The sequence below is a fragment of the Chaetodon trifascialis genome, chromosome 3, assembly GCF_039877785.1.
Source record: "Chaetodon trifascialis isolate fChaTrf1 chromosome 3, fChaTrf1.hap1, whole genome shotgun sequence".
NCBI lineage: Eukaryota > Metazoa > Chordata > Actinopteri > Chaetodontiformes > Chaetodontidae > Chaetodon > Chaetodon trifascialis.
The window spans coordinates 8,100,082-8,112,805 of NC_092058.1; the positions used below are offsets into that span (position 1 = coordinate 8,100,082).

Consider the following 12,724-nt stretch of genomic DNA (forward strand, 5'->3'; position numbering starts at 1 on the left):
ATGAAGTCTTGTTTTGAAGTATATTCATTGGTGCCTGAAGTTGAGCCTAGCAAGGTGAGGTAGTAGGTTGTATAGTTTGTGGGATGGAGTAAATCCTACTCAGGTGATAACTATACAGTCTATTACCTTCCTTGAGAGGTACAATGAGTGCCTGGAACAAAGCCCACCGACAGCAGCGAAGGAGCCACTCTGATGCCATCTTGTGGACAAAGACTATCATTACTCTGGGACCTCTGCTTGTGTTTCTAGGGCTGTATTCACAAAACATGTCAAGGCTCAAGTAGCTCTAACAGGCGGATTTAGGAGAAACTTCTAATAATGATAAAATAATGAAGGGTGTGCCAGTCCTAACCGAGTGGATTTAAGAGTGACTTACAAAGCATTTCACACTAAAACTCAGCCTTAAGTCTGAGAGAATTCAGCGGCAGTCAAGCAGACTCAAAAGAATAATAATGAATTTTTAATTTATATTTTGATGGTGGCTGTTTAGTAAGGATTCAATCAGCTCACTAACAAAACAATCCAGCAACACTGCAGGCGGTCTCTGCTGTTATGACAACTGTGTTACTTTGCAGTGCTGATGATGAAAGCGTCATCAAACCAAGAGTGCACTCTTCAGACACCAATTTGTTTGACAGCTCACTAGATGTTTATCAAATAATTACTAACTGCCATAAACATAAGTAACACTAACTTCATGGTGATAGCTGGATTATCCAGTAAAACCAGTGTTATATGTGTCTGTGTCTCTGTTTTATGTATGAAATCCGTGACACGATTTCTAATCTAAAATATTTATTAAATCTATCCATCCACCTATTTGTTTCCCACGCACCAGTGTATTGATGAATATCTATATATCTCACATCACATTGATTGTGGTGGACAGAACGAGGAAGTTCACATGCTGCCATCCACAGCGATGTGATCAACCCCACCCTTTCTCTTAGCTCTTGAGTTCTTGTTGTTCTTTACAAAAAGTTGCTCTATAAGCTGCTTGAGAATAACTAACAACTCTTAGTTGGGAGCTCCTGGTGCTGTTTCAGCAGAACTCTGAGCGACAAGATGAAATCCTTCGTGAATATGGCCCCAAAGTAAGTGATAATAATGTTGGATGTGAGATTAAGCTCCACAACAAAAACTGCAGCAATTTCTTTGAAAGAATACAGTTTGGAAATGCGCGGCTGCTTCATAACCAGAATCAGAGTGGAAAACTGATGGACTCATATTAGTGTCATTTATGATAGACAGCAAAGCCAAAAGTGCCACAATCAAAGTCGTGTGCATGTAGAAACAGGAAATGAAATATTGTGGTCTAAGCTATTGCAAATTAAAGTGTCGGGTCACATTCAGCCGCATTGGACGTTTCGTGAAAGTGGTGGTTCGCAAATATGCATAAACTTTCTATGGTGGCAAATGCTAGAAGTTTCAACAGTTGTTTTTGTTTTTTTTTACTTCTGAGTCATTATGTGTATCATTATGTGTCTGTACGCAAAAAGAAAAAGCTGTGTGTAGACTTTTAACTTGAAGAACTGAAACAGTGTAGCATGACTTGAGAAAAATCTAAACCTGTAAAACCTGCAGAAAAGAGGAATTTCAAATGAAATGAAGAAATAAGAAAAGGATGTCTTTAGTATTTTTCAACCTGGACCATATTTTTCTGTGCTGCAATGTAATCCTTCTGGGCCACAGCGCACCTCAAAGTGGTTGTTTTTGCCACAGATTTAGTCAAACTCAATCCTGAATTCACCAGGTAAATGGAGTCTGGTGGCTTCGGTGAGAGTGATATACTGGCTATTTCTTGTTAAACAAAAAGGATCTTTCTCTTTAACAAAAAGGTCCAGCTCTGTAGGCATCGTTTCCATAATGATATCAGACACTTGGAATCTGAGCCTGTCAGTGGCAAAAAGAAACACTTCAAGTGGACATACATTAAATGGGCACAACTGCCCGGAGGGATTACTTTACAGCCCGTTTTGCAGGTGCTGGCTGCAGCACTCTCGTCCAATACTGGACCACTTTCAAAAACTGATGTCCCCATTAGTCACAAAGATGCAAAAACATGGGAAAATAGGATCCAGGTTGAAAGATAACAAAGACACCCCTTAAAATAAAAAAGAGCATAAACACACACAGCATAATGAAATAAACAATGGTGAGTCAAAGAAAAAGTTCTATTCATGTTTTACTTAAATGTACCACCAAATGTTTGTTAGGAGCTGATGTAAAATGTTGACTTGAGAAATATGCATTTTATTCTGAGAAGCTGATGGTTTGCCATCTTTTTTCATTATACACGTATCTCGTTATGACACTGAACTTCGTAACAAAATAGCATAAATAAACATGCGATGCACAAGGGCAAAAGCTGGCATAGGTTGGATTTCTTCTTTAGTTTAGCAGACATGTCTGAATTTCTATGAGAACTTACTCTTGAGCTTGCTTGTTAAAAGGAAAAAAATAAATACATAAGTTAATACAAACCACAAAGTGGCAGTTGGTCATGTATTTTTCACAGATGAAAAATATTAACATCTGTGTAGCGCCATCCGAGCCACCAGCTCTGCTACCAGCTCTGAAACTCGATCAGATGCTGCTGAGACAGAGACTTGCTGACTCAGCACTTCGGTCATTTTTGAGGCTGTACTTTGAGATGTGGTTGTGTTGACTGCTCCGTTTTGAAATGTGCGTCTAACATCCTGTCTAATAATATTTACATGTGGGCAACAACATGCTATAAACAGCTTTCTCTATCATCCAATCATGTAGAACAACGTAACAACCATGGACCTATACAGTGAACATAACGTGACGATTATATTAAGGTGTGTTTCTATTTTTCTGGCCAAATGTACACAGTACAATGCACGTCCTCAAATACATGACAATCATACTTCAGATGTCTGCATTTGGCTTACATGCATTGAGTGCAAACTGCGTGTTTTTTGTTCAAAGATGATGATGGAGTCATCTGCTGACATGAGCAATGAAGAACTGGAACAGAAACAGAAAAACGACAGTGATACGAAACTTGGTGGAAAGCTTGGAGTGGAAGTTGCCCTTTTCCTCTGCAAGACAAGTTTTCGCAATGCACGCAGACAACACACATCCATACAGCCATGACACACAAACACAGATTTCTGAACATTAACAGACCTTTCAGTGCACGTGGTAGCTTTTGGATTTCAATTCGCATACAGTAACTGAGCTTCTTGACTGTTCATACAGTTTTGCAATCATTCTGCTCAACAGTCGATAAAACTTGGTCCTTAAGAACAAAGATGCACACAAACTAGGATTTTCTTCCTTCATTCATTTTTGGCCACTGTTCATGTTGCTGCTGAGATTGTTGTCTGTTGTCTGGCTTGTCTGAGATCCTTGATTTTCCTCTCCACATGCAATGCACCGTCTCCAGATCTTGAGGTACGCGGTCTTGATCTTTTGGATTTTGAATGCATATACAACAGGGTTTACGGCTGAGTTGGCATGAGAAAGCAGGATGCCAACATAGAAAGCTATGTCTGGTACATTATTCGGCCCTCCAAAGTAAGCAATGCAGTTCAATATGTGGAGAGGGAGCCAGGACAGGGCAAACAGAGCCAAGACCAGAGCCAGAGATCCCGCCAGCTGTTTCTCCTTCCTCAGGTAGTTCTGAGACTGGTTCTGGACACCATTGCCTGGTTTCTCTCGAAGGTTTCCTCGAATAGTACAGAAAATGCAGCAGTACAATACAGTCATCACCAACAGAGGGGTGAGGGTGCAGAGAAAAAAGTTGAAGTAAACCAGGTATGACATGGGGATCACTGCTATGAACCGACAGACAATAGTAGAGTTGGCTGAGTTGGACAAGGTTTCATGGTTGTACCATCCAAGCATGGGAGCAAAACTCAGCGGTACTGCAACAAGCCAACATGCAGCAACCACAAGCCAAGAATGTTTCTGTGTTACAGTCCTTTTGTACCTACAGAGATAAACAGTAATTATTGATAGAATAAATTGTTTTCAAAACATGCACAGTACAGTTGGAAATGATATGAAAATATGAAGTCATTGCAGTGATAAATAGTAAATGTCATAAGAGTCATAAAATGACTAGCTTCTGATTTAAAGCCATGCTTAGCAGCACTATTTCACTTTTCTTTGAATAATAAACCATCCAGAAAAAAATCTTACCTGAGAGGGACGTACACCCGGAGGTATCGGTCCACTGCAATAGCTGTCAGAGACAGAACTGAGACGAGGGTGAACAGTATGACCACGCAGCTGATGAAGAGACAGCCATGGAATGAAGTCTCCACTCGTCCATCCACCACCACAGCCAAAGGTATGGCCATGCAGCCGACCATGAAGTCAGCCACAGCCAGAGAGACAATAAGGCAGAAGGTAGGCTGCTGCATGCTCTTACTGGTCCACAGTGCCAACATAACCAACATATTCCCAAGACAGCAGCCAACAGCGATGAGCACCTCCAACAACGTGTAGATCGCTTCTCCAACAGCCATTGTGCTTCCTATTTGGCAAACGCTCGACAAGCAATGGTGCAGTGTGTCTGAATGTGTCTGAGTCTGAATGTGCTGTGCTGTCACTTATCATTCATCTCGGTCATGTGAAACCTTTGAGGAAGTCCTTGGCCACTCTCTTTTTTCTATGTTGTAATGCTTTGTATACAAACTTGGTGAATGGTTACATTTTATATTTATTTGTCAATGTAAGGTAGCATTGAACTTATAATGCTGTGTCAAAAGCTAAAATCAGCAGGCTGTTGCCATAGATCATACGGATGATTTAAAAAAAACTGCACGATAAGAATCCTGATGTTTTTTATGCTGGGAGGAAATGAGACTAATTACATGAAAACAAATGTGACTGGTTTACAGAGAAATACTAACAGTTGTGACGAGGTGCATTTTCATTAACTCACATAAGCAGATTTAAATAATCTTAAATGCATGCAAAGTTTTGTTGACTCCTTGTTTAGCAACGAATACACTAGAGCCTGGAAGGTTAAGTTAACCATGCTGACTCGGCTAACATCACACCAAGCTCAACAAGTCGCTGTAAATCCATCAGTTTCTTTCAGGATCACAGCAAGCCTGAGCTGACGGTGTCCATCATGTTGCAGTGACTTTCACTGCAGTTTATTTCTTTTTGTTCCATTCTGTTGTGGACATATTCATGAGGTAACATGAGCTCCAGTGTGTGTTGGCTTCAAACAGCATGCAAAGCAGCGAAAAGTTTTTTTTTTTTTTTTTTACATCAATGTTTTCTGATAAGCGCTAAATGCAGTTTTGTGAAATCTCCCCCGCTTCTCTTCTCTCTCCCTCTCTTTTGTTCTTGTGGTGTGTCCTCTTCGTGCTGGTGGTTGTTGCGGTGATGGGAGTATATAGGTCATCTAATAACACACAATGCAGTTGCACACATTCACTTCCGACTAACATGCAAGACTATCAGGAAACTATCCTATCAGGTCTCAGTAATCAAAACCATATCTTAGCACTGCACTTTGAAATGATCTAATTTTGTTTCATCCAAACGAAGAAGAATTACAGTAAAATCTCCCAAAATTACACTTTACAAGATGTAAAAAAAACATGTGTGTTCAGTTCTTTGTGGCTGTTGAACTCTTCTGCAGCTATGCAGATTTCACTGTGAAATGACAGGAAACAGCTGTGGTCGCCAGCATTATATGTTAATTCTACGGTATCGTTACTGTATTTACCTTACAGTACTGCTGTACTGCAGACTGTGAGGGTTACAGTGTAATGCTCTAGCTAGTCATGCCTGTACTATATTGTATTTAGACATTATTGCTGTCGATATTAAAAGTTTCTAGTTGTATGTTTTAATTTACAAACAGTTATAAATATACAAGCAGTTCATATTCATATTAATAACGACACCTGTGAAATGCAGGCAAACGCTGTAAATAAAATTAGCTCAGTTCTACATTAAAAATGCAGAACCACTAAAACACCTTGCACAAAAGAGGATGCAACAAGTGACAGCTTTAGGGAACTGAACATTTATTCAAAGGTGGCACTGTATGACAAATTGACAGCATTGTACGACAAAGGTTTTATTTTAATTCTCAGTATCTTCGATACCAAATAAAATATGACACACTTTGTGTTTACTTTCTTCTTGCTTTTTTTTAAACAATCAATCTAACATTTGCACTCAAGAGAAAGCAAATATTCAAATGCTCTCTTGTGCCTGCCAGGTGCTTGCTAGCACCAGTTTAATGTTAATGTAACCCATGTAGCCTGCTTAATGGTCATAGTGCAGGAAAATGAATATTGGACCGGAGTCTAGACTCAGAGAGAGGGGCTGAGGATGAGTGAAGGACAAAAATTTGTATCAGGAGCCTGAGAGATTGAATATGGTAAACTGTACTGAAAGAGAGAAGAAAGATGCACATTGACTGAGGAAATGAAATGAAATTGTCCTAATTTTATATGTTGTAATGACACAGTTTGAATACTGCTTCCCTCTAACAAGTAACTACAGCGGGGGTTTGCATCGGGGTGGAGTAGAACAAAACATTAGGAGAAAAAGCATGATTTCATTTGCTCATTTAGTTTATAATGGGAGACATGAAAGCAGATAGAAATGGTGCCAGCCGGACTGGATCACCAGTTAGCCTTGATTTTCCGAGATCGTATCCGATTGTAAGCAAACTGCATAGTCAAACTGACAATGACACACTGAAGCAGAAAACTTGCCTAAATATTCACCATATTCACAGTATTTCAGTACAGCGCTACAGTAGTAGTAGTAGTAGTAGTAGTAGTATCACTTCAACTTCTTAATAAACAACTTTCAGTATCTTCATTTCCCTTTTCAAGGAAGTGCTCCTTGAGTATTGATACGATCCTCAAATGCTGATTTCGTTGGCAAGTTCCAGGTTAAAACAAGTTCAGTCAGTTTCAGATCAGTTCTGAGCTCTGAGATCGGTACTTGTTTTAGTTCAAGTTTGGGTGCACACAATAACAACTAACTAACAATTAATAATAACAACCAAGGGAATGTGGGCTTGTGACACAGTCCTACCACACTGGTGTCATCAAAATGGGGGAGTGAAGGAAGAGATGATTTACTCCTCAGGAATGAGGGATGAGGAGGATCAACAGTGGCTCTTCATCATCTCCGTCAAGGAAACAATCCAAGATCCAAATCACTTTGAAACCTGTATAAGAACAGGGCTGTTACTTTGACTCCCAAAGTTTCTACTATCCAGTGTCATTATGAATTATCATGCCATTAAAAAGTTCTATATAAGCACCTTTACAGTAACAGCAGATATAGGATTTCATCGTTTTAAACCTGGACAGTATTTTCTAGTAAGAAATGTATTTTGTTCTTCTCGTTTTAACCTGTTATTTACGGATTTCAACATTTTACCAATTACAATTATTATTCACACACAGACCTTACATTTTAAAAACAACATGTCGGTGCATATACTTTCACTCTCTCTCCTTATGCACAAATTGAACTGTTTTAAACACTGGCTGTACTGAACCTGAACAGCATCATTCTGCAAAAGTACTCCACCTCCAATTAGCTGCTAAATAAAAGTAACACATATTTACATTCCGTTTTATCGTAAATGCAGAAACTACATGTCAAATGTAGCTTTGACATCTTACAGCAGTGCAATTCAACAGGTGTAGCTCACAAATTTCAGCCTGAAAAATACAAACACTCTTAGTGCAGTAGCACGTTGGTTGTCAACGGCAGTTAGCTAACTTATGCTAGCTTAGCTTCGCTACAAATTCACTCACCTGGTCACTGTTTCTGTCTGTTGTCGTCAGTACTGCCCGGTTTCACGGACAAATTCATCAAATTTAAACTTCAACTGACTTTCTTACTCGCGCCACACTTTCTTCTTCTTCTGCTGCTGCTGCTGCGTCTTCGTCTTCTTATTCTTATTCTTCTTCTTCAGTTACGGTTGGCAAACCAACTTCGGGAGGTGCATGACTGCCGCCAACTGAACTGGAGGATTCTTTTAGCTAAATCTTTATACTGTGACCTAAAGATGAACTGTGATAAGAAATCTGACAGTGAAAAGTCAAGGTGCTTTGCCCTCTTTGATGACTGAGGAAGGTGATTTCTCTCAATACTCTATTTCCTACAGTGAAGTAACTGTGGTTCCCTACAATGTGTGCGTTTTCTGCTTGGGTGTTCTCATATTCTTTGTCTATTTTCATATATTTATATGACCTATTCTCTGGGGAGTGATCATATTTTCTTCCCTTCATTTGCAGCCCACCATTCTCCCAGCACCATGTCTTTGTATATTATATACTGTAGATGTGTAGCAGTTTCTCTGTCCACACTGTTCATCATTGGTAACTGAGAACTTGGTTTGATGCCCCCAGTTCTTCTGATAATGCCCAACATCCTACAGCTGTACTTCTCTTTCATTCTTCTCTTCATACATCTGTTTGCTCTGGTCTCTTGGACAGCATCCCAGTTAGTATTTTCCAGTTTCCATCTGGGAATCTTCTTTCCCTCATCATCTTGTGCTTGTGTGAATGAAGTCACTACAGGGTAGTGATCAACTGCACTATGTTTTATCACACTCCCTTTGCATACACCTACTATTGCACTGGATACATATGTCAGGTCGAGCTTTGCATGCTGTTACATCATCTTCCTTCCCCTTTATAATACACACCAGACAGTGATCATCTTTAAACTCTTCAACAATGAAAACCCTTTGCATCTGCGCTATCGCTCCCCCATAATTAACTGTGTGAACTGAAATCCCCACACCACTTTACACTGTCTTGCAATGGCCCCTCACCATCCCTTAATATATCTTCACTTAGTTTAACACTCAGATTGTCATAGTTAATCATATCTATATTACCTCTGTCGGTTTGTACCTTAATCACAACTGATTCATGATCCGTGCTCATGTGTACACCCTTATTACTCATTGTGTGTGAATGTTGCAACTCCTCCACCTTTGCCAAGGTTCCCTGTCTCTTCTGACTGCAGCATGTCCCTTTATAATAAACTCCAACTGCGGATTCAACCATGTCTCCTGAATACAAATGACATTATGTTTCTCTCCCAGCTTATCTTTATACTCCGGACACTCTTAGCCATTCACAGTTAATATTATTGCATTCCACTGACGTAGAATTAACACCTTCATCGAAAATGTTTGAAACTGTTTCCCATCAAGGTACTTCATCTGCCATAGAGAGAACAACATCGCACTTACTCACTATCAGAGTTCTGCTTCATCAAATGTTATCAGAACTGAAAGACTCACATTTAATCACATTTCTCTTTGCTTTCAGAGGTTTAACCTCACTCACATTTACATTTCCTTTTAGATCCCCTGACCAATTTTCTGTCACTCATTCTGACTGCCCTCCCTCGCTGTCCTCCATCCTTACACATAATCAGCACTGATCCATTTCTCGATATTTCATTTCTCATTTATTTTTACTTACTTTATACCACTCTTCATACCTCCTTCCACCTTCTTCCACCTTCTTCCATTTCTCCTAACTCGCTTCCTGATCCATCATTTCCTTCTGCCATCTCCTGTCCAGTGACAGTCCAGTGCTCCAACCTCTACGATGACGCTTCTGTCTTCCACTGAAACAAATAAATTCATGTTTTCAAAGTACTTTCAACGTACACACAAATACTGCATAGAGACTGTGCACTGTCCGAGTATTGCAGAACAGTATCTGTTGTATAGACACAACAACAATTCCCTCTTTGGACCGCAGTTGGTCAGTTAGAGTAAAGTTACATAAAGAAAAAAAAATGAAATGTTGCAAAAGTGTTCGGAGGGAATAAACTAGGCTACGCAAAGTGTAGTTTAATCAGAAGATGGAAGTATATGCATGGACGTAATAAAGAGATCAGAGGAATTAGAGACTGTGTAAGAAGAAGAAGCAGTGGAAGGAGAAGCAATAGCAGAAGAAGAAGAAAAAGCAGAAGAAGCAGCAGCAGCAGAAGAAGAAGAAGAAGAACCTGTGGCCTTGGCTATCTAGAGAAAAATGGAGACAGATCTTCTGGAACTTTTTTCACCCAGAACAGTTGATCAGTCATGAGTTCCATGTTCTCCCTCAGGACTCTTTAAGAGGTGTTTCCATGTCCAGCTATGAGCATTAACTCTGTTTTGAAAATGTTTCCGTCAAGGTATTCAAATGTGATTCTTCAAAACGCACATAAAAATATGATGATGGAAACAAAACTGACATCCAAGGTTGTCATCGCCACCCTGGCCTTTTGTCAGGAGTGTGTGCAGCAAGCTGTTTTGCATTGTGTAAATCATCAACCCTGCACTGTGCATCATATACTTATCAGGACGCATCATCATGAGTTATCAGCAATTCAACAAAATCTCTTCATGAAACAAGATGAGAGAGACCTGAAGCAAGTCAGTAAGTGATGAAGAAACTGCAAACCAACCAAAGACCAAACCAGAGCAAGAACTGACAGAGGTCCTACATCCAGTGGACAGGGATGCAGCCAACGGGAAATATGTTCTACAACAATTACACGGTAGGATGCGTTTGTTATGGAGTCTATTTGTCTCATAATAGTCAAAAATTGCTAAGTGAACTTAATCAGGTGCACAGATTTTGTTAACGTTCTTCGTCAACAATAGAGTTACTGCTGCACAATAACTGCCTTAGGTTTGATGGGAAGGTGAGGCTCTTTTTTTTTTTATTATCGCAGTTTAAACGAGTAAGTTGACTAATGAGTCAGCCTCCAAAAAGAATCACTCAATGCAATTCCCTTTCGACAGTGTATGTGGCAAAATAAGAAGTGCACCTTCTTTCAAACACATCAAATGAACCAACAAAAGAACAAACTGAGAGACACAGAACAAACAAACAACGTGGAACGCCCTCTGGCTGATGCCCAGGAGGCTGAATCTTATGAGTGATCTGCACATTTAATATTCAAAGCCACTCCCTGTTTATTTTTAATTGCGCTCCATTCATCTTATTAATCAGAGCACTGAAATCCTTTTGGAAAACTGCTGTGGTTGATCGATTAATATAGACACAGAGACGGCATAGCGGCCGAGTCATTATGTCAGAGCGAAATAAATTCTGCACTGAAGAAGAAAGCACGGTGAGGATGTTGAAAATAATTTTGTTGATTGGATCCGGTAACAGAAGCTTTACTGTTATGTAATCTCTGTTGCACATGTGCAAGCGGATCTCTGTAAGGCCATAATCGAATTCCTGACTCCAATTTATGGATAATGATTTGATGTGTTGCAACCAATGGGATTCGTCCATACAGGAATATTAGAATAAGAAATAACGATGCATATATGTATTTGGTAATTAATAATGGAAGACAAGATATTTTCAGAGAGACCTTATACAGGACAAAATAACCTGATTTTTGTGTAGGATGTTGTAACCATCTGTACTACAATTCTACAAAATGTTCATATATATAGCAGTTTGGGTTACAGGGTTAGACACTGACAACTGACAGCGAGCAGTTAATTGTATAAAGCAATGTAATTTCTGTCATGTTACATTGATTATTAATATGAAACCACACTAATACGAAGGAGCATCATTACTGGATTGATGCGAAACAAGCAAACTGCACCAAACAAATAGATGAATAATAACAGCAGATGCAGTGTACTGTACAATGATGCTCCTGAGTGCTGAACCAACACATTACCTCAGTATTTTTGACACTGACAGTTACTGCGTTTCCAGAAGCGTTAACTCATGTAGACTCTCACTTGAGCTAATGAAGGCATGTGGGATGACAGAGGCCTAATAAAACTGATTCAGTGTCTGCTCATGAACACTCTAATGCATAGACCAGAGCCTGAGATCATAGGCAATGTCCCAAAACAGCATCCTGAGTCATCGCTTTCTGAATGAAAAAAAAAAATCAAAGTGATCAGACGGAATATATTTACAAGCAGACGTTGAATGTGCTTCCTTAAGCAGCTGAAGACCATCTCAGTGATTGCTTGGTCAGTGATACTTGCTGCCAAAGTCTTCTCATGCTCAGACGGACAATTAAATTAAAAGTTTTTGAAAGTAATTGAACTTTTGGACATAATTCCTAACTGCAGTCAACCCTGTACGTCCAATTTACAGAAGGGCTGGACTCAAAGAATAAGAGTTAGACGCAAGACTGTGACAGTGACACTAAAACATTTTACATTTTTTTAAGAAACGCCTCTTAAATAAAATATAACTGCTCCAAAATGACACAAGAATAAAAAAGTTTCAGCAGCAGATGGATACAATTCTAAGAAAAAGAAGTTAAAATGCTGTGCTGACATGATTTTATTAATGACAGGCGATGGAAGAAAAATGTAGATAGAACAAGCGATGAACTGGAGGTCAAGCACCGTGAATCTGTCATTACATAACTCCAATTAACCCGATGTCTCTCATGTATTGATGTTAAATGATTAAAGTGGAAATTGAGTCCACACAGTTTAGGTCATCCTTAAGACAGGAAGACACTTCAATCGCACTAAAGATGAAGAAATGGAACAATAATCGGGCTACGTGACACAGGCTGAAGGCAAAGAGCTGGATCCAGCATTCATCAACGCCGTTAAATATTCATGTAATTGGTTTGCATGAACACCTTAAACTGGTGTTATGAAATACAAATTCATTAAAAAAAAAAAGGAGTTCAACATTTTGGGAATTATTTCTTGATGAGAGTTTGATGAGAAGATTCAGATTCT

The 12,724-nt window shown here is 39.4% G+C and overlaps 1 pseudogene; it reads right to left on the bottom strand.

The window, feature by feature from the left end:
* Window positions 1-3,176: 3,176 nt before the first annotated feature.
* LOC139329200 (adenosine receptor A1-like) lies at window positions 3,177-4,502 on the bottom strand (annotated as a pseudogene).
* Between the last annotated feature and the right edge of the window lie 8,222 nt (window positions 4,503-12,724).